At 38.5% G+C, this 24,255-nt stretch overlaps 1 protein-coding gene across 5 annotated transcripts in view; it reads right to left on the bottom strand.

Moving 5' to 3' along the window:
• Positions 1–24,255, bottom strand: part of TIAM1 (TIAM Rac1 associated GEF 1) — a 262,355-nt gene that overhangs the window by 181,243 nt on the left and 56,857 nt on the right. For 4 of the 5 annotated variants that reach the window (XM_089512109.1, XM_089512114.1, XM_089512110.1 and 1 more), the window contains exon 3: positions 20,106–20,292. The exons of the other annotated variant lie outside the window; for it this stretch is intronic. The gene's annotated coding sequence lies outside the window, so the exon portion shown is untranslated. The remainder of the gene's footprint in view (positions 1–20,105; positions 20,293–24,255) is intronic. 5 annotated transcript variants of the gene reach the window in all.

Raw genomic sequence — 24,255 nt, 5'->3', positions numbered from 1 at the left:
CATGCTCTTCCAGAGGTTTCTGCAATATTATTGGGTAATTTTTCTATCTAAGAGGATATTACAACAGACGCTTAGTTTTGCAATTCTCAAAACTGTGTCCGAATTTGTGTCTGCAGAGATCACAGTTCCATTGTTCTTTTGTAAATCTATGTAAACAGAATCAACCTCTTACCTCTTAAGTGAGAAGTTTCAAAACATTCAGAGACTAGATTGTTGAGAGACTGGGAGTGAAATAGATCTGCAGAAGAAGTAAGTTTGATGAGGGAGGGTCAAGCAGTAAAAATGAAAGTAAAATGTGTATAGCCTGAGATTTATCATATTATTCTTTCTCTAGAGGAAACTTATAATGGCATTGTCAGCAAGCCGTAAAAGACACCCAATTTGGGAATATTTTAATTTCATAATTATCCATCTATTATGTGTTCCTAATAGTATAACCAAATCAGTATTTTTATATACATTACTGTAAAGCTAATCTGAAAAATTGTTATTCTAAAAATGAAACCTTCATCTGATTGTAAATATTAAGATTATAGCAGCAAGAATCAATCTTTGATAACTCTGAGCTGTGTAAAAAATGTACTAAGCTTATAGTGAGAAAGAATGTCCTTTTGGAGGGGAGAATCACAAGATTAAATTGAGTATTTCGGGGTTGTGATTTAAGTCATAATATAATCTTTTTCTTTCTTTTTTTAAAAAAGCACACTAAGGTTCTTATCAATTATGGCATTTCGCACAATCAAATAATCAATAAATATGACCAGTATATAAAAACATCCTTTTTAAAAAAAACTAGCACTGAGTTTCTGATAATAAGGGTAAAAGTCCAAAAGAGGGGGAGGAAGAAGAAAGATGAGTGAAAAAATATATAATTACTGAATGTGAAATATTGCAATACCATTGTAATATTGTTGTATTATTGCTGTATATATGGAATTATAATAAAACTACAGATGAAACTAAAAACTAACACTGGGTTTCTAACCAACTCCCCTCCTCCTTTTTATCAAAATGGTGCCTGAGGCTCCCAATTGGCCTCTGGACCTGACATAGTTGCCCACCCTATCTTCACCCCACCTAGTGCTCTGCCATTATTAAATATCATGCATTTGATTCATTTTGGCTGTGGATCTCTGAGGTTTCAGACATTAACCTTTCCAGGGTTTGAACCTGGGGTCCTTTGTGTTCAAACCATGGGCACAGTCACCGTGGAGGAGCCACTGTGTGTATTTCCTATACATCTGCCACTCATCCAAATTAGTACAATGAAAGGGGAAAATATTAGGACGCCGCAAGAAGAAGCTCCATTTTGGAGCTTCTTTTTTGCTCCATAATGGAGCCACGCGGTTTGGCCGCGACGGCTCCCTTACGGAGCAAACGGCGGCGGTGGCAGACCGCCTCAAAGCGGCGGTCTATAACCCGCCAATGTTACATAAATTGGATCATATTGATTAGTAGCACTGCATGTTATCCCAAGGTCAGATGGCTAAACATATTTTTTTCAATTGTCAAAGGTAGCAATGCTTTGATAAGAAACCTTCAAAATGGATGTTTTTCCATGTGGAATAAATTGGAAAGCAATCATCTCAAACAGAGGTCACATCAACAATTGACAGAGCTGTATTTATTTCAGTAGATCTATTTCAATTTAGTTTACATCTCAGTCATCACCAATTCATTGAATGACAAGGGAGGACCTGCTTCCCTTTGATTCCACAAAAAACATTATGCATCATCATTTTTCATTCTAGTATTTTCTTCCACTTTTTTAGAAATACAGGAAAAAGTGGTCAATAAAGCACAGATTATTTCATGATATTGTTCAGGCTATGATCTAACTGATGACCTATGGATTCAAAGTTTGCAGGGAGTGGGAGATGAAGTAAAAGACAATCCAGAAGAAATTTTCATGAACAGAATTTGAAAAAGTTGAGCAGACTGTATTGGTCTGATCAGGTCAATAAAAAACAAAATAAAAAACAAGATAGATACAGAGAGCTGAGGAAAGAGGAATTAATGTTCCGCCATCATCTGGTTCTTCCAGTGGTGCTGCAAAATCACAGAAAGAGCCAGAATTTTGTCCTGTGACCAGTGAAAAGTAGCTGAAAGGAAAGTCTTAGCTCAAACATACATTTGTAACTACCATCTATGTTATTTTCAAAGCACTGTAACCATGTCAAAACCCAACCTGGCTAAATCTTTGTTAGTTAGAAAGTATTTGTGCTATCCAACTGAGATCTATTTCTATAAAAGCAAAAAATTCCAAGGAGTGACTAATGCAGATAGATGATCTACCAGCAGAATTTTCCGTTTGCCAGAGTCACTAAAACTGTAAATCAAGTTTAGGTCATAGTGAGTGGCCGGCAACTATTTATATATATGGGAGAAAAGAAATGACAGTAAAATATTGACGCAAAAAAGGGTATTTGATTACCTGTCTTAATACTGGAAAGTCACAAAGTGTAGGAAAGTTATCTTTTTGGACTACAATTCCCACAACATCAAGCCAGAAGGCTGGGAGATTCTGGGAGTTGTAGACCAAACTGGTACTGTTTCCAAGCTGTGGGTAGCCCAACTGCCAATGGATTGGGTTAATTTGCAAAGACATGCAATAATACACATAACCCATTCTAGTGGGCCCTGCAAAATACAGTCCCTACCTAGATGCAGACAGGCTGTGATGGCCAGGTGTTTTACTATCACTAAATAAAGCAGAGGTTTATTTCAATAAACTGGTTCTGGTCTTGATCAGATGTACCCAAGCTATGGATCATGACAAACAATCTGCCCTAACCAGCTATGAGGGAACAAGCAACAGTGGCAGATCCAGTTGTATAGCCCCAGGCCACCGCCACTTCACCTGTCGCCTGGAACAAGAAGTGGAGTGCCCTAGTCTACAGCTATCAATCTCTGCTAAGCATTAGTCATATAAAGATTCTCCATTTTATCATTGACCTCTCATTCTTGCATGTATGATGTGCATTTTTCGCTTCAATGCAACACCATCTGCTACCACATCATCTGCACTGACACCCTATCTTGTGCCCAAGTGTACCATTTTCTGTGCCCTACTTTCTACACTACTTTTCTAATGAAGCTCAGGAAAAAAAACCACATTTTGTAAAGTCGAAGGCTTTCATGGCCAGCATCCATAGTTTTTTGTGGGTTTTTCGTGCTATGTGGCCATGTTCTAGAAGAGTTTTTTTCTGACCTTTCGCCAGCATCTGATGTTTCGCCAGCATCTGAAGATGCCAGCCACAGATGCTGGCGAAACGCCAGAAAGAAACTCTGCTAGAACATGGCCACATAGCCCGAAAAACCCACAAAAAAACGCATTTTATTAATTATTTCCCTGAAGCCACTAATATTCTCTATACCTGTACTTTAAATTTAAGTTCAGGGTGAAATGCCACTGTGTCACATTTGGCATATCACAAATAGCCCTTATTTTTGTTGTTAAGTGCCCTTGAGTCGACCTCGATTCATGGAAACCTTGTGGATGAGATATCTCCAAGACTCCCTGTCTTCTACTGCTCTGGTTAAGTTTTGCAGCCTCATGCCCATTATTTAGTAAGAGTGAAAATGAGCATTCGGGCTAAACCAATAAACAGACCTACAAACAAGACAAAATAATAGCAGCAATGGAGACTAAAATATGGCAAATAAAAGAGAGAAATCCATATTAGATGGGTTCAGAGAACGTATCATTCCACAAGTTAATAAGAGTCTTAGGTGGAAAAGACAGTTTCTGAATTTCTGTTAGAATATTCAATACATGGCAGTCAAGTATGATAAAAGTTATCAGTTGCATCAATGTTTGTCTGTGACTTTATTTGGACTGTCAGTTTTTTTATGAATACCAAATTCCAAATTCATAAATGTCAAACATCTAAAGTTAGATTATAGTGATATCTCCATTTGATGCAATCTTTAAATAAGCAGAAATGCACATAGAATTTATAAACTCTTAATGCTTCAACTGTTTTAAACTGCTAACAGTTAAAGACAACAAGCTAATTATTGGAGTAGCTGTAATACTGTCCAGTAATTATAAAAATTTCCTCAAAACCTTTCACTCAAAATTTTCAGATGGGGAGGAACAAAGATGAACAGACATACACAACTGCCACATCCTTGATAGGAGAGGTTATTAAGATTTTATTAGTGCATTTTAGTTGCACAGGAGTAAGATACTATTTGTAGATATGTTGGTTTGGGCCAAGGTGAATTCCAGAGCTTTTCATCAACTTCAAATCCTAGAACCCTTTCCCAGATATCTTTTAGCCACAAAGTCAACCCAAAAGGGATGCCTAAAGAATAGAATAGAGTTTGAAAATGAGTCTTTTTCATCTTTTTCTGAATTTAAGAACAGTTCTTCAGAGCCTTTCAAGGTCCGCATTGCTTGTAACTTTACCAAAGGAACAGCAGAAAAATAAAATAGTCAGCACAACTGCAGCTTGTCTAAATACCCTAAAGGCACCAGGTCCTATATAATCTTGGAAGCTAAGCAGGGTCAGCTCTGGGTAATACTTGAATGGGAGACCACCAACTAACACCAAGTGCTGTACTCTATATTTCAGAAGAAAGAACTGGCAAAAACACCTCTTGACTAATCCTTGCTTAAGAAAATCTTATGAAATTCATGGGGTGGCCATAAGTCAGCAAGCACTTTGAAGGCACATACACTCCCTGCAGCCAGGAAGTCTGAAGAGGAGTAACCTCATCTTTTAATGAGATTCTGACTTTGGGATATCTCCACCATATAAATATTTTACTCTGTAAAGATGTTTTTCTCTTCCCATTCTAAAATTTACACATGTGTTTGTATCAAAAATAATGGATGACATCAAAAGGGAAGAACAGTAAACAAAGGCAGGTGAGAGACATTCTTGCCATTTAGACCATATGTTGCATGACTCTATGCACAGCTTGTGCATTTAGTCTACATGGAGAAGATTTAAGCAGAACTCTCTCACACAAACACACACCCACACCTTTGAATGGTGGCAGAAACAGAGCACCATTAGTGGCACCATGCCCAAGGCCTATTAGCCTGGCGCCAGTCCTAAAGCCAAATATCTGTTCCTTTTTGGAACACCCGTACACTTCCTATTTCTGCTGGCAACTAGGAATGTGTGGCCAAGGCTATTAATTCTGTAAGGAAATTGTCTGCATTCCTCTTCAGGTGAACCAACACTCCCCCATACACATACACACTATACTTTACATAAGCTGCTGACCCAAAGAAATTGCTTGAACAGCCATATTCCCAGCTCTTCTACATTTATATCTTCTGAGTCATCCTTGTTTACCTCACATATATAAAACCTGTTAAACACTTTTTACCTTCCACCCTGGGATTATTACTGAACCTGCATGTCTGTAGTTAGCCAATCCATTTTACCCCATCCCATTTCTTCACATTGGACTCTCAAGCTATTGAAAATGAAAATAACCTAACAAGAGAACTGGAAATTCCACATTCAATTTATAGGAAAGCTATCTCTGTAGCATTTGAACCCAAGAATAGAGAAAGTGTGAATTGTGTTAACCATATGTTACATTCCCCATGTTCACATCTGAAGGTTTGGCATATAGAGAGCAGGCTTCCCCAGTTTGGGTCACTCCAAATATGCTGGACTACAACAATATGAATTACTCTGCCTGGGATAACTGGAATTGATGGATGCTACATCCAGAAGGTGTCAATTTAGAGAAGGCTGCAGTACAGAAAGAATGCAATATTTGGGGGGAAAGTCGTTCATATTTCCAAACAGGGAAAATATCCCTTCTTTATTTGGCTTTTGAAATACTTTAAGTAGTGTCTTCAAAATAATCATGAATATTAAAATCTTTTATCAGCAACATTGCAGATTTGCCTTGACTGCCATATTTTTACACATTGTTTTTACACATTTACACCCATTTGTCTTTGTTCTGAACTAAGAAGGCACAGGCCTTGCAATCATTATATAATATTATTCAGAACCAAACACAGTATGGCTACCTACTATATTTTCCAAAGATATTCCAAGTATATCAATTGAAGAATTTTATGCCATTCCAAGGTTTCCAAAGGTTGATCAAGGTAATCTAAAACTGGGTTCAAATATTACTGTATACCTCACAAATAAGCAGTGTCTTCTGAACCTGCAGGCTACAAGAACAGAAACCTATTACAGGTTTTTCATTTTACTATATTATTTTTATAAATTGCTAAGTAGAAATTATCATAAAACAAAACATAACAGTCTATTTTTCTAAGAAACATATTAAAGACACACCTATGTTGCTACAACCCATTTAGACATGACCTGGCTTGACTGTTCCAATGCAGTTATGCTATGTCTAATATTTATAACCTCCCACGTGTCATTTCCCAATTATTTGGGGTTTTCCCCTTTTGTTCCTTTTATTCCCCTTTGCTTCCCATCTCCTCTTCTTCATTTGCTATTAGCCACTCTTGTCTCTTTACAGTTTCATCCATACTTCTCTGACCAAAGGAATTCTAGCTTTCCTCTGTATATATTCTTATTTTGATTTCTGGGCAGTTGTTTGACCAAAACTGCCCCCAAAGACCAGTCACCCTCCTCATAAATTCAAGTAACTGTTTTCTGTTGTACATTTAACTCCATAACTTCTGGCTTGATCCCTTGTCTGTACTGTCCAGAACACCTACAGCTGAATGCCTGACAGTCTATCTCCCAAATCCAATTGCATGACTTACTTCTTCTTCGAAGTTTACTTTAACATAAAGCTCTGTGAGCATTTCCATCAACCTATAATATTCATGGGGAATCAAGCTATCAAGGGTTACTGGCCATGATGGGTAGCCATTATCTCCAATATTATATTATACAATATTTCCCTGTGTGTTATAATGTATTATCTCCAGACACCAATTATTGGAAGCACAAAACAGGACGGTGCTGTTGCATTCAAGCTCAATTTGCATGTCCTCCCATGGGCCTCTGGTAATCAACTGTTGAACCAGAATACAGGACTAGATAGGCCTTTGGTCTGATCCTGCCAGTTTCTTCTGTTCCCAATTGACAATCTGCAGACAATAATATTAAATTTCTATTGGAAACCACTACACAGATTGGCAGTGAGCACCTTGTATCTTACAATCCATTCACCATTCAGCACAGGAGTCACAGTTTCCATTTTTCATGTCAGGCATATTAAGCTGGTGTTTTGGAACACAAGCATCATCTTTATTCATCTTCTTTATACACTGTGTCACTAGGATAGCTATCAGTGGAGGGACTGCAGACCTGTCAAGTACATTGTGGAAAACCTGAGGTCAAATCTAAAGGGAAAGGTTTCCCCTCTGACAAGATTGTCAAGTTATGTCCGACTGTAGGGGGTGATGCTCATCTCCGTTACTAAGCCAAGGGAGCCAGTATTGTCAAAGACAATTCCATGTTCAGGTGGCCAGCATGACTGCATGGAACACTATTACCCTTCCACCAAAGTGGTACCAATTTATCTACTTGCACTTTCACATGTTTTCAAACTGCTAGATTGGCAGAAGCTAGGATTAGCGACGAGAGCTCACTCCATCATGCAGTGCTTCAGTCTCAAACTGCCATCCTGGTACCCTTGTGGTTGACAGAGTCAGCATCTTAACCACTGAGTCACCACATTCCCGGGCAAATCTACACAGAGGTAAAAGAATCAAGAGGAAATTGCTGCTTCCTCTATAAACTCCAGGGTTTGATGCTGCATATTCAGGCTAAGCTTCACATCATCTAAGGCAGTGGTTCTCAACCTGTTGGTCATGACCCCTTTGAGGGTCAAACAACCCTTTCACAGGAGTCACCTAAGACCATTGGAAAACAGTAGCAATGAAAATAATTTTATAGTTGGGGTTCACCACAACATGAGGAACTGTATTAAGGGGTTGTGGCATTAGGAAGGTTCAGAACCATTGATCTAAGGAACCAACTCAGCTAGTCCTCAGTGCCAAAAAGATCATCACTAATTGTTCTTTCAATGATTTGACTCCTGGTTGTATGCTTTGCTGCTCTGCCCTGTCCTACTCTGTTAAGTCACAGAATTGGAGCACACAAGGTAGATTTCCAGACACAAAGCCCCAAAGCCCCACTCCCAATGTTGGCACTTGTCTACTGTGAGACTTTTCTAAACATTTAGCTTGTACTGCTTCAACTGTCTTATCTCCTGAGGTTCAAATGAGATGCTACCTTATAAAGCAGAAGACTTACAGATGAAGCTATCGCATCAAGTGGGATTATAAAAGTTTGACAAAATCATAGTATGTCTTCTGCAAGATATATGGACAATATGTATGGCTTTTGCTCTTTTGCTGTTGCCTGGAGATTCAGATCTGGTCACCTAAGACATCTAATTCTGTGAATCTGCTTAGGGGGAAGAATGCCATCTGAACAAAGACATGGAAGAATATTTAGAGCGTAGGAGTTAGAGAACAGTATTGTAGCTGGATGCTGCAGCTGTCAAGAGCAAGTTCTGATACTGTACTCCCACACAAAGCAGATGCAGTCTATTCACTTCTCATTTTAGGAAGTTTTCACATGTTCCCCCCCCCCTCCCTAATTATGGAAAGTGCTCACAGAACCTTTGCTTTGCTCAGAAGCATAAAACTTTCACTTCTCTTCATATTCAGAAAATGAGCCAAATGTAGATAAATTCACATTTTAGAAGCTGGTGTTGGCATTTGCATTGCAAATTTTTGACAAATTTTGTCTTACATATTTTTTAAAAATCTAATTTTAGAGGTTTATTATCTATCATAAAATTAGGAGTTGGCACCAAGCAACAAAATGCTGAACCTGGATCTCTTTTCTGCATCATTGTCAAAATTCTATTAGGCTATGAAATAAGAATGCATGAAGACCAAGAATAAGAATGCAAGACCACTTATGTTGTTCCTGGTTTTATCATGCTTTCATCACAAAAGCTCTATGAGAAAAGCAAAATTAGTTACCCCAGGACCACATTTTAACACATTTATAGATTTTATCCTTTAAGCACATGTAAGATGCTTACTTATCATAATTTTATTTATGTACACTACCAGTCCATATTTCAGGCCTCTTACACACGTGCCAAAGTTTGGTTATAAGTATTTTGTACTTCTAACATGTTGCCAACTATAACATATATTCAGTTGGGCATCAAAATCAAACTTTTTTTAAAAATGTACATGAGGTATATCCCAAAAAAAATAACCTACGCCATGAAGGGGGAAAAATTCGAACAACTCCAAACTGGTAACTAGTAAAATATATTACAAAAGGAGGGTAAAAGATTCCTTTTGAACACTAGTTGTCACATACAGCTCTCACATAAAACCACTCAAATATGCCATCAATCATCTACATACCACGCAATGAAACCTTCTCACAGGGCTTGGTTTTTGTTGGTCCTCTAACCTAAAATAGCTGCTCACCTCCAAGTAATTAGCATGCAAAGTTATAGACACAGGAATCAGGTTCTATGATGGATATAGTTTCTTACTCTATCCCCATGTGGATACTGACAAATTACTGTACTACAGGATCTAATGAGGAAATCCACGAGATCAGACTTTCAAACATGCTATCATCTTTCAATGCAATATATGGCACCATTTGCCAGCAATGCCCTTCTAGATTCTACATAGGACAAACTGTAAGCAAAAGAACTGACACACACAAATCTGACATCAGTTGCAGCACTACTCAAAACCGATATAAGAAGGTTTCAATTCAGTAACTGAAAGCAACGGCTCTGAAACTGAGAAACTTGAAACAGAAACTGCAACATGAAAATACAGGTGAATTACAGGTCATTGGTGGGTTCAAGTGACTCCTGTAACTTGAATACGGCCAACAGTTGTTGTTTTCTGAAGTTTTCACTGCTTTCATTACTGCAAGCATCTTATAGTTAGACCCAAATAAAGACAATCCATTAAATCATTACTACTGGTCTATGTGTTGACTCATGATTTAACCATTGATTTAATGGGTTTAGTTCAGGCTCCCCAATAAGATCTAGGATCCCACACTGGGATTTCAAAGGAATACCCATATTAGTCAGTTGTAGCAGAAAAGGGGGAAAACAGGGAGTAGGGAATCTAGCATCACCTTTAAGATTAAATGATTTATGTCAGCATGCACTTTCATGGATATCAATCCACTTCCTCAGAAGCAGTGTGGCACAAATGCAGTTGTGGACATGGGATAGAATAGGATATAGAAAGTTGCAAATTATAACCCTGGCCCTAAATCTTCAAAGAGCTGTATGAGATGACGCGGGTTTTTCAAACAGCTGCTAGTAGAATTTAAATAGTCATATTTAAAGTGGTATCTTAGTACTGTTTTATGAAAACAATAACTCTGCTTACCAAAAGTTAGTTCCCTTGGGATCAAAATCTTCTTGGAGGAGATTCCATTTTTTATATGCAGTTGATCAGAACTAGTGTATTAACAGATAAAGTGGGCCACAAAACAATTAGGGAGCCCTGGTGGCGCAGTGGTTAAATGCCAGTACTGCAGCCACAAGATTGTGACTTCGATCCCAGGTAGGGCTCCAAGGTCCACTCTGCCTTCCATCCTTTCATAGATCAGTAAAATGAATACCCAGCTTGTTGGGGGCAATTGGCTTACACATTGTAAACCGCTTAAGGAGTGCTAGTTCACTGATAAGCAGTATAGAAATGTACTTGCTACTGCTATTACTATTATCTTAGTTCATACATCTACTAATAGATTGTAATTTTGAATATAATTCAATTTGACTGTTTCTCTTTCCAGTCTTCTTCTTATTTTTTTTTATTTTTTTTTAAATGTAGGGTTCTAATTGTTCCAGCTACCAGAGACCTTGCATTGGTGAATTATCACCTAGTCACTGTTTTGTGATTATCAGTGTTAATAAGGTCATTATTACAATCTGAGCCTGATTCTTAATGAGATCATTTTCCACTGATCTGTTTAACATTCTCACTATCTCCATATAAATAACTCAGAATAATATTTTATGCATCTGATGAAGTAGATACTATCCTCTACCGGAACTTTATGGCATAATTGTTGGAAGATTTTTGCATTCTCCTTCCCCCTCCTTAGATAGATAGAGATTTCCTGTGTGCAAATTACTCTCTCTCTCTCTCTCTCTCTCTCTCTCTCTCATTCAAACTAACCATGTGATTTAGGTCACTCTCCCTTTGGGACTAATAAACATTCTCTCTCAAGTTTTTCAAATAAACTGTTGGTCTTCCATTTTCCTTCTCTATCAACTTTCTTTGGAAAGATGGTGAGATAAATATTCTTTTTTACCTGAACTTTTCATTAGCTAGATTAGTATATAGCTTCTATGTAAATATAGATTAAAGCCATTAGTAAACTTTTGTTTGAACTACTAGCTACTTGTGTTGGTTTTAAGTCAGTCTCAGTTCTTAGGGAAGCATAGTCAGACAAGAGCACATTTATACTAATTTGTTAATTTAAAGGTAGGCCAGGCCCTAACATTTGATTGGATTTGATTGATATTTATTTTATTTTTGTTTCCTTCACAAAGGCTTAGGAAACTTAAATTATCCTACAATAATAAATGTGTAGCTTTTTAGGTGCTACAAGACTCTGTTAAAATATAGGAAGACAGGAAACTGTCTTATTACAATAATAGATCAAGATATCTCAGCATTGTTTACAGTGGCCTGTTACAGACTGCCAAAATAAAGCTGCTTCGGGTCTCTTTGGAGGTATGCTGTTTAAATGATGCATGCATCCTAAGAATCCGGAAGATGCACCAAAGCTGCACTCCAGTGCTTAGGAATGGAATGTGGCTTTGGCGCGACCTCCGGACTCTTAGGACCCATGCATCATTTAAACAGCATACCTCCAAAGAGACCCGAAGCAGCTTTATTTTGGCAGTCTGTAACAGGCCAGTGACTCTCCAAGGTTTCAGAGCCTATTCTAGCCCTACCTGGTAATATTATAAACCTGTGATTATTATTTTTTATGCAAACCTCTACCACTCAGCTTTACCATATCATATACTATTACAGAAGATTCTCTAAACATCAGTATCAGATTTGGGAGAAAACACAGGAAGCCACAACAACAAAGCTGATTTAGGAAAGCCCTATGGGATAGCAAACCCCTTGTGGTTGCTAGGATTCCAGTTGCTAGGGTCAACAAAAGTTGAAGCCAAGTCACATTAATTAACAACAAAAACAAAATACCTACTACAGTGGGCCCTTGGTATCTGCTGGGGTTTGATTCCAGGACCCCCATGGATACTGAAATCCACACATGCTCAAATCCCAATATATACAGTGGCATAGTAAAATGCCATCCCTTATATAAAATGGCAAAAATCAAGGTTTGCTTTTTGAAATGTTTTTAAAAATATTTTCAAGCCATGGATGATTGAATCTGTGGATGCAGAATCTACAAATATAATGGGCCGGGTATATATTATTTATGTTTAGCATGTGGTATATAATTAAATGTAAGAAACTAAAACATATGGGAGGAATATGTTGGGGAATACATCTTAATTTTCAGATCTGAGCTTGTTATTTAATGCAAATTATATGTCTGATCCCCAGAATGATTCATTATATTAATTAGTATTTACCAGCTTCCATTGTTTTTAATACTAATATGCAGATTTACAATATTAGCATATAGCAAGCATGCAACACTTCATCTGGAACAGTATCTAGAAATGCTATCTGAGAAGAAAATAGCAAAAAGCATTAAAAGTCATCTGGCACATTATAACATCTTGCTATGAGATCAATGATTAGAGTAAGGAAATCCCATGTTTCAGGATGCAGCCCTATGATTGCACATGTCAGGAAGGAAACTCAGCCACATGAAATGCTTCCCCTTCTTCCTCTCAACATGAAAGCAAGTGATTAATGCTGGAAGGGTGATACCAGACATAGAAGGAAACACTTTGACTAACACAAGTAGAAAAGTAAGCTTTTCTTAAGATGTAGCACTGGTAATTAAGGCATAGCCCACTTGTTTTGTCCTCAGTTTTAATCAAGTGAGTGTGAAAAGATTCTGTCATTTCATTGCCCGGCAAATGAGCAAGCATCCCATGACTCAGATTCAATCAAGTTCTCCCAACTGTGCTATGGAGAACAAAAATCATGGCCTTAGCTTGCAACCTCTCATGCATGTCATTCCTTCTGGCCTTTCCTGGTCAACTCTAATCATAAAGTGTGATGACATCCTAATCAACCAGCTATGTTTCAACTCCAAAACACAGTTTGCAAGCTATTTCCAACCCATTAATTGGGAGTTAATGTTAAAACAGAGTATCTGATTTGGATTTCTGTCTTTAGTACAATCTGGAAACGGAAATGAGAATCTGCCTATACAGTATATTAGATCGCTATGTGAACCCATGGATCTCCTCACCAAGATAATAGCCTCAGTACCAGAAATCTTGTTAAAACAGCTGACTGCTGTGTGAAATAAACCATCACAAAGCAACTTCTGATACCTCTATTGGATATACAAGAGACAATTCAAACATTTAGAAAAAGGTTTTACAGGAATTTTCACGTAATTTGTAAAGAAAATTGCATGCCTGAATATATTTCCGTATGAAAATCTCCCTTTAAGTCTGTAAGAAATCTAAGAAAACTACTAGCTAATTGTTCCCTATCTCTGCATTGACAAAATTGTTAAAAGTGAGTAAGATCTATTTTGTATAAATGTACATGTAAGCACTCTACATTAGTCATTACAACCACTACCATATGTTGTGGCAATCAACTTCATAGACTCTGTATTAGGTAAAGAAATACTTTCTCCTGTTAATCTTGGATTGACAGCAAAGAGAATTCATTGGGTGACCCCAAGTTCCAGTATATGGAAAAAGAAATGGTTTTCTATCTATCTTTCGAAGGCTCGCTAGGCTGTGGTACTGCTGCTGTCTTCTTTTTTTAATATTAGAAGCCCTAACAAACACATGTGAGTGCTTGAAGTACTTCTCTTAATTATGACCCATAAGAGATGGTTTGCCTATTTGCAAGATGGGAAGGGTCACAAATGTTGCTTAAAAATGGTGTGCACATCCCTAATGTAGAACTGAGAATTTTAATGGGATTACACCCACAGAACTGTAGAGTTACATAGTATTCCAAAGATAATCTAGTCCAACCTCTTCCAATGCAGGAAATACACAGATAAAGGATGTCTAAATGATGGCCATTCAAACTCCAAAACCTCCAACAAAAGTGAATCTACTGGTGATGTCTAAACAAAGGTTGGATAGTAATCTGTCAAGGTATCCCTTTCTGTCTCCTATATCAACCAAGATAAGCAGCTTGATGTTCCAGCTGGACTAGGCAGTGACGCTGGGTGGTTGCAGCAAGAGATTCCCCTCCCCTGCCAGTGCCCCTAACTCCACTCCCACCCTCCCACAAGGTCATCCAAGGCTTCCAACTGTGCCCCCAGCAATGGCTGTTTGAGTGTGACCAGAAGGGAAAAAGGCTTGCTAGGACTGGCAGCTGCTCTCTCTTCATTCCTCTGTATCCCCCGGGTGATTTTCCTGAGAGAAGGAGAGAGTGAGGGGGACTGGGTTTAAAGGAGGGGGGAGGCAGGCAGGAAGACTTTTTTAAAAAATAGAGAGAGGAGAAGAAAGGAAAGCATCCATAATTGTCAGTTGGCAATTGGAGCAGTAGAAGGTTGGAGAAACAAACAGCATTATTGAGAGCACGTCCTGCTTGGAGTGTAGGCAGGAAGCAGACTGACCTTCCAGGGGCTTTGCTCCTCCATTTGGGAACCAGAAGGTCTTTTTTTCCTGCCTAACTGGAGCAAGTGGGCAGAGAGACAGCACTACCAATGTGCCACCCTGGATTCCCCATCAAGCACAATCAAATATCTGTGTGTACACATGTAAGTGTGCATGCACACACATGCACAAGGTTCAAGTCATGCAGGGATAGATTTTTTTGTTGTACAGGAGCCAGGATCATCAACCCATTCCAACAAGTCAATGTTAGCATTTGAAAATTTGTTTTAGCAGCATTTGGTAATACCAACATTTATTCAATAAGGGCAATATGTACAAAACCACTGCATGAGTTTTACTACTACTGAACTTGTACATTCTCTCTCTCTCTCTCTCTCTCTCTCTCTATATATATATATATATATATATATATATTCATGTTTCCAATAAATTCTGGTTTAAAATGTAAAAGTGATTCAGGGTAAATAAATATACTATTAATATTAATCATAATACATAATGTCTTATGAGGTGGTAGTAGTTTGCACAAGATGTTTGCTTTAATATGTCTGGTTGAGAAAGAAAATATTGTCAGAAACAAGGACTGTTTAAATTAGGACTGAAGATGTCATACCATAGTGAAAATTACACATACAACAAGACACAGAAAGAGAGAGAAAGTTCAGGGAGAAGATCAGGAAAATATTAATCCAGTACCACAGATCCAACAGTTAACACCCAACATTTTAGGACCTGAAGGGTTGCTATCAGAAGGAACGAAATGAACAGGTCCCCAACAATCCTCAGTGAAGACCAAAGTACACACTACTTTAAAGATATAAAAAGTAACTGCATAGGTTCTCTTTTAATTTAGAATAAGTACAGGGATTCTCAATATGAATCACTACCCTACTGAGGAAAGAAGGTTAGGAGATTTTAAGTCCATCCTCCAGCAGCAGTTTCACTCTCAGTCAGTTCCCATCCAGTCTGCAGGTTCATTGTGAAATGGTCCGTTTTCTTAAAAATCACTATTGTGCAACTGATGGGATATCATATTGACAAAGGAACAAGCTTATTTTCTCCTACTCCAGAGAACAGGATCCGGAACAATGAATGCAAGCTACAGGAAAAGAGATTCCACCTAAACTTTAGGAGGAACTTCCTGACAGTAAGGGCTGTTCAACAGTGGAACACTCCCTCAGAGTGTAGTGAAGTCTCCTTCCTTAGAGGTCTTCAAACAGAGGCTGGATGGCCATCTGTCGGGGATGCTTTGATTGTGATTTCCTGCATGGCAGGGGGTTGGACTGGATGGCCCTTGTGGTCTCTTCTAAGTCTATGATTCTATGATTGTATAATATAAACTGTAGACAGAAGGTTTGCAATCCATGCTAGCACTGAAGCAGGGAAGGGTTAACCCCCCCCCCCCCCATTCAGCATACTAGGCTCTCACTCTGGACAAGCAGGCTTGGTGTCACTCTAAAGTTTAAAAAATAATAATAATTAAAGAGGACAAATAATAGCTGTCCTCGCTGGCATTCACACAGCTATAGGAATAATGCAGCCCTCCAGAGGTTTATGGACTGTACCTCCCATCATTCTCTACCACCAGCAATGGTGACTAAGGCATCTGGGAATTGCAATCTAATCAAATGTGGAGGACAGCATGATTGGCATCCTCAAATTTAGAATGTCTTTCAACAAATGTCTCAGTACGTCAAAGGCAGCAACTAAAGCTATGTACCTGAAACATAATAACTGACATGTCTTTGCTGCTCTTCACGCCTATCTGAAGCAGTAGGTGGAACATAATCTCAGCTACAGATAAGGTTCCTCCCTTATCTGCTTGGAAACTTGGTGTATTAATGTGCCCTTAGTCATAGGAGCTATAAGCAGTATTTTCTTCTGTTTTTTTTATTATTATTATTCAAGAGGTTCTTAGAGAATAATGTGTGCATATAGTCACCTGAAGTGGTTGTCACTGAACAAATAAATGACAGCTTATAGCTCTGACTTGTTAACTGGAGCTTCATCACTTTAGAAGCAACACAAAGCAATGTATTCTCAAGGGCAGGGGTGAGCAAGCTCCAGGGGCCCAGGAACTATTTTTTTTTTCAGCTATCACTCTCCAGGGATCAAACCAATCCCTCCAGATGAAACAGGAAGTGATAGAAAGGTCAGTTCCAGTTTTAAAAGGGAAAAAAACCTTCTGGTTTTCAAAACCTCATATTTTTTTTTATTTTTTATTTTTTATTTTTATTTTTTATTATTATTTTTTTTTTTTTGCTAAAGATGGGCATACCTTGCTTCAGACAACCTTTCCTGTTTTGTTAAGAGGAAACATTTTAAATTTACTGATATTTTTTTCATCTATGGAAGTGTGATTCTCACTCCAGCCACAGCAGATCTCAGTGGCTCAAGTGGTTAAGACACTGTTGATTGCCAGATCGGCAGGTTGGCAGTTCGAGGCCTGGGTGCCGCATGATGGGGGTGAGCTCCCATCACTAGTCCCAGCTTCTGCCAACGTAGCAGTTCGAAAGCATGCAAATGCAAGTAGATAAATAGGTACCACTCCAGTGGGGAGGTAAAGAGCTTTCTGTGCAATCATGTAGGCCACATGATCACAGAATAGTCTCTGACAATGCTGGCCGTTCGGTTTAGTAACAGAGATGAGCACCGACCCCTATGGTCGAACACCTTTACCTTTAAGACTGAATAAGGAATATCTTTACCTTAAGGCTTGTATGAAACATAAGACTGTTATCATTAAACAGTTAAGGCATCTCCAGCTCACTGAATCTTGAACATTTCTGGTTTTATTATTGATTTAGACATTCTAAAAGTTTTCTCTTGCTTAAAACCAAACTCACAATAGACATATACACAAGAAACACACTAAATTTACAGCGCTTTATAAATAAAGGTTAATAATAATAATAATAATAATAATAAATCATAATAATAATGCATAATATGACTCATTGCTGTGTGGGCAATGATGAAGACTATTGAGAAGCTGCTTTTTACTTAGTCAGATGGTACATCTGTCTGCCTCACTACTGCTACACTTAGGGGCCATTCAGACTACACTTTACCCCGGATCAGAAATCGATTCTTTCACGTTAAGTTCATATTGGCCCCGAATCTCCCACAAGCGAATCAGAGGCATGCACAAGCATTTCGTGTCAAATGCCCCTTAGCACGGGTCATTTGCAATCGGGGCAAAAGCCATCTCTTTTGAAAAAACCCGGGTTATGTGAATATGAACTTGCCCCCGATCATGATCGGGTCAAGTTCAGGGGAGGGATTTAGGTCAGTGGGAGGGGAGAGGGCGAGCATTCCCTCCCCTCATTGGAGCGAAGGAGGAAGAGGAGGAGGAAAGAGCCGGAAGAAGGATGCAAAAAAGGGGAATCTGACAGGAGGCAAATGACAGGAGGCAAAAAGGGGGAATTGGGGTGACAAGAGGCAAAGGGTGACAGGCTGCAAAAAAGGGGAATCAGGGTGACTGACGGGGGCTGCAAAGGGCAGTCAGAGGGAGGGCAGAGGGGAAACTGGAGAAAGTGATGTAGCAGGAGGAGGAGGAGGATGAAGGAGCCGGGGGAAAGAAGGGGGCCATGGAGGGCATTCTATAACAGAGCAGGAGGAGGCGAAGGAAGAGGCAGGAGGAAGGGTCAATCCAGGGCAGGTCAGAGGGACAGAGCAAGCCAAGCCTCTGCTCTCCAGCAGGGACTTTTCCCTTTTTATTTTTATTTTTTTTAATTATTTTTGGCAAAAAATGCACATGGTTTTTGCAATAGATATATAGATAGAACGTGACCAGGAGGAAGGGTCAATTCAGAGCAGGTCAGAGGGACAGAGCAAGCCAAGCCTCTCCTCTCCAGCAGGGACCTTTTCCCTTTTGATTTTTGATTTTTTAATTATTTTTGACAGAAAATGTGCATAGTTTTTGCTTCAGGTAGATATATATTAGATAGAATGTGGCTAGCTGCTTGTTCACTTTCCCTTTCATTTCCTCGCTTCCAGCAAAGGGGAAATGTGGCAAAGGGCACTTTGCAAGACTTTTTTTCCTTTGCGAATGAATGCTACAATACGAATGTTACAATGTTTCTCTTTCCAATTTGGCAAATTGGCAAATTGATACACAGAATGCTTTTGCTAGTGTCTCTAAGGAATTCAGGGGTAGCCTAGGAAAAGCAAAGAATGCATGGCATCGCATCCTTTTCTGGCATTCCGAGGTGAGGAAAATTATTATTATTATTATTATTATTACTACTACTACTACTACTACTACATGTATATGAGGCATTCTGGGATGTCAAGGAGGGAAGATGCAGGATGCAGATATGGCATCAGCTTGCATTTTGGGGTTGAAAACAGGGCCAAGGGCAGATCATAACCTGCACTGACCCAAATAACAACAACATAAACACACAGGAGGTTTTTAAATTTGACAAAATGTGCGCATTCTAGTGCCTGGTTCTTTAAAAAAAAAGGAGGAGGGGAAGCACACTTCCGATTGCCCAATGAGTGCTGGAAACGTCACCTATGACAATCATGGAACTTAATTTGATTGACAGCCAGGCGCCTTCATTTTAAACCCGAATTCTCCAAGAGGGCATTCAGGGTTAAAATACCCCTGATTGGTAGTCAGCACTTGCTTCCAGAGGGATTCGGGGAGGGAGAAACTGAAGCTTCCCAGCACAAAAGTGCCAGTGAGAATGGGGCCTTAAAGGACACCACCAGGTTTTTAGACAGAAGCCTTTCTTGGCCTTACCTAAAGATGCCAGGGGTTGAACCCAGGATTTATGCATGCAAAGCTCTGTATTATGGCCCTTCACCACAAAAACTATATATCAGAGCTCAGAAAATTATGCGTTTGGACTACAGGTATATCTCTCAAAATCTGCCAGCCAGCAAAGGGTTTCTGGAATACATACACCAGGAATGGAACTTTCCAAAGTTCTGCTATATGCTAATGTGTAAACTGAACGAGTGTGCCTGCCTTACAGCAGAAAAATTGACCCTGATATTCAGCATCCCTTGCAATTCGATCTTTCTATGATGTAAAGTCTCTCAAAATGAGAAACCAGGCTGTTTGTTGTCGTGTCTTGGGAAAATCCACAAATCAATGAAATATAAATTAGTCTAAACTGCAAAAAACTCTCTAGCAACATAAATTACAGGCATGGGTCCCCTAATATGAATCAAGGCTGTTGCAGATAAGAGGGTTAAAATTTGGGACCTATGCATTTACTCTAAAAGAAGGAGAAAAGATGTAGCAGCTACCTACAACTTTAAAGTAATGTGTGCTTTGGCCCTAAACTGGACCCAACCCATTATGCATAGAAGACTGCAGATTGATAAAGCAATAAAATATCAGTTCATACCTTTGGTCCATGAGAAAAACAGCTCTATGTTCTTTCAGCCCTAAGATATAGTATTCTAGCTCATGCACACAGAGGGCCCAACAGGAACAATTTAGCAGATCACATCAAAAGCAACGTGGCTTTTTAAGGCGATACATGTCTCTTAAGAGGAAGTGCTCACAAGGCAGATGACGGTTCAGATCACAAGCTGTAAATTAAATCATACACACAGATAGATATCAGAAAAAGAAAATTCCAGCTTCAGCTAACATTTTTCTTAATATGAAAGCATTCAAACGAATTTGTCATATGGCTCAAATAGCCTTAACCCTATTAGCAAAGTCAGCTTTACTTACAGTACAATAAGCTTCATTTGATTCAATTACTTGAAGGAGACTGAAAGCATTAAAGGAGACCATAGTGTAACATAGATACTTTGCCACATTTAAATATATTTTGGTACAGGGCTTGGAGCTAATATTAGTAATATTTGGTTGCTAAGGAAGGCTTTGGTAACAACGTGCATCAGCTAAAAAACAAAATTTGATTTGCCAAAAATTATGGGGATGGAAAAGTTTAAAATTTAGGGTTGTTGTGGGAACATAAATGTCTAACCATATCATCTCATTACAAAGACGCACATCAAAAGAAATGAACAACAGCCACACTCTGTCTTTACAGCAGATAACCTCAAGCAATTAAACTACAAGTAAACATCCTTTCTGGGGCAAGAATAAAAGGTGGCCCTTCAAACAACCAAACCCTTTTCCTAAATGAAGCTGTTTGCCTTGTTCTCTTCCACTTTCAGTATCCAATTAATTGAGGGAAGGGCTAGCGAGTATTTACCACTGTTTCTCCTGTGTAACAAGCCTATGCATATCTGTTTAGAATTAATGAGTTCAATGGGGTTTTAAGGTTACAATGTACTCTTACTATGTAGAAAAGTCCTAGTGAATACAGTGATTTCTAAATAGGTAGGTACACAGATCCTTTTCAATGCAAAGTGTTCCACAGTCCTCATTTGTTTATTCCATGCAAAGGCAAAATAATCAAACCTCCAGTAACTGGTTAATCTAGTTTCAATCACTGCACAAGTTTCAGAAAAATGTATTCTATTAGCCAGTTTGAAATTATCATGGCAGGCAACACATATCTTCAGAAGAGGCCTTTCTCTCTGTCTCACCACCATCGCAAGCATGGTTGGTGGGGGCATGAGAGAGGACCTTTTCCTTGGCTACCCCTAGACTCTGGAACTCTCTTCTCAGGGAGACCCAAATGGCCCTCTCCTTGTCCTTCCACCGGCAGACTAAGACCTTCCAGGTCAGACATGCATATAAAACAGAAGGTTTTTTAAAGAACGGGTTGGGTGTTGTATTCTTTTGAAGTATCTTTAAACACCTTTATCTTTTAAACTATATTTTATTCTTTTAAATGCAATCTGTTTTAATATTGTAATAATTTAATTGTTTTAATGTAACATTTTCCTATGTTTTTAATTGTACTGTTTTTAATCTTGTAAGACATTCTGATTCCCAGTTTTGGTGAAAGGGTGGGAAATAATAATAATAATAATAATAATAATAATAATCTCTTCTATTTCTCACTGACTTCTCTGAGACAGAAGAAACTTTTTCTTTTCATATTTTGTCCAATTATTGTGCTTTGTTTCTTCACTACAAGCACACACATCAATAAACTCAACCATTTCACATTTTGTTCACAGTGAAACCCATTTATGCTATTAATATCTTCAGCAGAAAAGTCACTGCCATCTGCTAAACCAAAACAATTATGTTCCATTTGCTCCTCAGAACATCTTCCACTTGGACATATCTAAGTAAAGCAGAAGAGTAAAGAAGTATGCACATCAAATTTTAGAAACTATAAAAACTATTCTTTCTGGGTGAATGTCTTTTGTGGCATTAGAAAGATGCAGTAATTAAAAGCATAGTTCCCCCATGGCCTACAGCAGAAAAGATTTAATTATCCATTAAGCTACTGGGGATAAGAGAGTCCTATAAATTTTTTTGTGTTTCTCCATGGCAACATTATAAAACTAATGTCTAGTAAAAGTTAGAAGGTTAAAAGTGTGTTTCACTGGCAAGTGAAAACAGATTCATAGAACCTCTCCAATATGAAGGTTAAACAGAGGTGTAGTGTGGTCCATCTGTACTGAGAAAAAGAGATGCTTAGGTGAATTCTGGTATTTACATTTTTAAAAACGTTGAAGTCACCTTTTTGTACTCAGAGACACGCATGTATCTGGAGGTTTAGTATGAATCAGTGTGGCAATTATGATCTTTCTTTTTGTCAGAGAAAAAAATCACTTCAAAAATAAAGGATATGCAAAGATACTAATAGGGTGAACAGAAACAATAGCATATGTGCCCATGGCTTATCCCAAAGGGCACAAGTAGCCTGCTCAGTTGCTGCAAACAGATTTGACAGGTGCTACTGCTGTTGTCACAGTTTGGAAGAAAAGGATTCCTTGTCAAATTTTTCTTTATCATTCACTTTACCAAGAGAAACAGACATTCCATTCTTGATAACTGGGGGTCTACTGTACCTAAACCATCACTATCAAAATTGTTTACATTTAAAGCGTTAAAGTGTTACATTTAAAGTATTAAAGAGCTGCAATGTGATTGGACAAATTAACATACCAAAAACAGTGAATAAAAAGTTGTTCTGTGTGTATCTTTTTTCATATTATTTGGACTATTTGTAATTTTTCTTTATCAATTTATATTGTGCGTTAGAAGCATTTCGCCTAAGTGGTCACAGAATAGGCCCACAGTCTTTTTTTAACAGTGGGCTAGGAGTTAGAACTTAAACAATCAATTCTTTTCAATTTAATTTTTAAGTTTTATAAAGAGAGCCAGCATAGTGTAGTGGTTTGAATGTTGGAATACACCATGTTTGCAGTGTCTCCCACATGTCTTCTTGCAACCTTCAAACAGGTTTCAATATGGGTTTGTATAAGCAAGCCTTTTGTCTTGCCATTCTTCCATAAATCCCAGCTTTGTAGACCATCCAGATAACAGTTCTTCTGTGGATTGCTTCTCCTATCTCAGCTACAGATCTCCCCAGCTTCTTCAGTTACCACTGCATTCTTGGTTTTGTCTCCCACACCCTCCTGGTCACTGCGCTTTACTGTAGCCTTCTCTAGGCAGAGTCAATGGAGATTATCACATGGGGACGGGATAAGGACAAGATCGCTCCCCCATCCTTATTCTGTCATCAACCCCAATGGCACGAAAGGCTTTCAAATTGTTGCACTGATTCCGTCATTAACCACCATTAACTGTCATTGAAACGGCACTGTATTAACGCGAACTTCAGTTAATACAAAATGATGGCCAATGTAACTTAAATGATGGGTTAATGCTAGGTTCATGGTGGGATCAGCACGACTTCATCAGAAAGCCTTTAGCACCATCACGGAAGATTTTCAGACCAGCACTTACCATGGAGTAAGCACTGATAACATGCTGCTAAAACATTTAGGAAGTGCGTGTGTGTGTGAAAGCCTGACACGCTTCCTAAACGTTAGGGAATCGTCAGCTCTCCTCCAGCATCCCTGAATTGTTTGGGAAGCAGCAATTTCCTGTGAATGCAAATTTTCCATTCATAGGAAATTGCTGCTCCCCGAACGATTCAAGGAGGCTTTCCGTAAAAATGTGTATCTAATCTAAGATCATGTAGAACTGGAGTTGCACACAGGTAGACTGGTCTATTTATGTGACTTCTGAAGGCAGCAAGTAGCACCAGAATCCATTTGATTATGTTAAAGCAAAAAAGGTGAATACCTCTGCTGCCAAGAATAGTGTTTGTTTCTTTATTTAATTTACTTCTGTATCATCATAAAAATTTTCTGTACCTTCACAGTGTTATATTGTTTTCCCCAAGTAGTAACAATGTCAATTAAATACATTCCAAGTTGTTACACAACAAAATGTGGGAAACCTATAAGAGGTAGGTGTGAATGCCTCACAAAGTGCAGTACCACTTTTAAGCAGGGTCCATGAGACACTACTGTTTGGAAAATTACTATTCATCTAGTCTAATATAGTTGTTTTCAGGTTGAGAATCACTTAAGAACTCATTGAAATAAAGCAATCAGATCTTTAAATGGGAGAAACACACAATTAACTTTCACATTCACCAAATT

The sequence above is a fragment of the Sceloporus occidentalis genome, unplaced genomic scaffold (assembly GCF_023333645.1).
Source record: "Sceloporus occidentalis isolate IW3139 unplaced genomic scaffold, rSceOcc1.0.p SCAF_2, whole genome shotgun sequence".
NCBI classification, from domain to species: Eukaryota; Metazoa; Chordata; class Lepidosauria; order Squamata; family Phrynosomatidae; genus Sceloporus; species Sceloporus occidentalis.
This window is presented reverse-complemented; position numbering and strand designations above follow the sequence as displayed.